We start from the raw sequence: 2,130 nt of genomic DNA, 5'->3' as shown, positions 1-2,130 counted from the left end.
GAACAACTCCAGTTCCGGAACTTACTTGGCTGCCTTGTTCTGTGCTTTGTTGTCTTGTGTTGTCACTCACATGAAAGGCTTCTTTGATTCCATCACAGTTGCAGTTCTATATTTTCCCAAAGGAAGCCATCCTATGTCATAGAAGGAAAATGCAAGCATCACCCTGGCAGAATAACATGCGGGCAATTGATGCTCTGGGAACAAGTGTACACTTTTATGCTAACGTGAACTGTTTATCTACTTTAAAGGTGAGAAATTTTACCAGATAAAGAAAGTTTTATGAGATTATCAAACTGAAGTGTTTGGAGATTCAGTTATTTGTTGAATATGTATTAGGTTCACGTGTATTTGCAGAGATTATCTGGGGATCAAAAGAAACTGAGAGTAAACAGTCTCAAATCCCAAATGAGAATATTAACATGAATGGATTAAAAAAAAAGACAGGGTAATTCAAAATCATATCTTTCCTGAATATTTTATTCAATGGCATGTTCCTTGAACTTGTCAGTGGCACAAGCAGTCCAAAGGTTCAAAGTCAATCAGATACTAGAGAAGTAAGTTGCAAGGGACCTGTGCTTATCTATGCTAAAGAAGAGAAAAAGATGAAAAAAAGTTTTTAAAAATGACAACAGAGACTAGAGATCATGAACATTTTATCTCTAACTCTGTTTCTAACCATAAAAGACAGTGACTACTTTGATGTGCTATGATTTATTCTCCCCATAAGACATACTTAGGGAACAAAGATGAATGTGGCAGAGACTCTGTTGTTAAGAAACTCAAACTGAGAACATTTTATATGAAAAGTTATATATAAAAATAAATATAAATTTTGGCCTTGAATATGTTTTTATTTTAATATGCATGGAAGTGGTTTCAGATAAAATATTTTAAGTATTCTTGTAGTACTTTGGTTTTATGGAAATATCACATATATACCATTTGTTGTAGTCTGATTTGTGTTCACCTTCATATCAGCAGGATTTTAGTCCAAAATGAGTGGTAGCTGTAAATGTAGTGTCTTCCTATACATTTTTTTTTCTTTTTAAGATAAAGCCCTATGATATATTATCAGCATAAACATTTTATCACAACTTATCTCTACATTCTCTTTTAAGCCTTTTGCTTATATTTCTGGTATAAAATACCTAGGGATTCCATAGTGTTTTGAAAAAATAAAGCCTTTGTGCAAAGAACTACAGGTGTCGTTAGGAAAAGGGTCTTATCTCTATTAGGGATTACAGTAATTCAAGCTTTGTAAATAATTAATTCCTATTACAGTTAAATGAATTATTTGTTTTCAAATGCAAAATTAATATAGGTAAAATAGAGATTATGTTTACAATGTAGAAATAAATAATTTAAAAACACATGAAAAAGAATAAATCATTTGTGGTTTATTTTAAAGTAAGTAATGAAATAAGATTAAATTTTTTTCAAAAGAGAGATTTTTTAACTTCACTAGCAACTGAGCTTTCAATAAACACTCCTCCTTTGGGAATAGCTTGGAGGTATCTGAGTTATATAGCAAAGTTGAAAATCTCCAATTAATTTTTTTTTCTCACTCAGAAAATTGTGTCAATAACACATAGCTATTTTGAAACAACTTGAGAAATGGAGATGTTACTAGGATTAGGCCTTAAAAATGAATTGTTAGGGTAGATTGGAAAAATGTGAAAATCCAATTGAAACATTATCTTCACATTTCACCTAAGCACTCTTCTAGATACTCTTGATAATATAAAAACATAAAGGACTGTGTGAATGCATCCAGAAGTTACCTAATTGAGAATAACCTATGCATACACATTATAATTTATCTAGTAAGGTTTTGAAACTGCAACCTCCAATATAGGACATGGCATTTTTAATTATTAACAAAAATGAACAGACAACAAGGCTATGAATTCAGATTGAGAGAAATCTCCATGAAAAATATTGCACAACTTAATACATCTATCTTGACTGTACTGACTATACTGTGTTTAGTAAGAAGCAAGATCAAATAATATTATTTTAGAAACCATATTACTTTTGAATGAATCCTGTCCCAGGGAAAATATGTTAAGTTGATTACTTTAAGAAAAAAATTTAAAAAAAGTTTTATTAGACTTGTTGAGTAAAAAAACT

Source organism: Bison bison, unplaced genomic scaffold (genome assembly GCF_000754665.1).
Source record: "Bison bison bison isolate TAMUID 2011002044 unplaced genomic scaffold, Bison_UMD1.0 scf7180017864388, whole genome shotgun sequence".
NCBI lineage: Eukaryota > Metazoa > Chordata > Mammalia > Artiodactyla > Bovidae > Bison > Bison bison.
Note: the sequence above shows the minus strand (reverse complement) of the source record.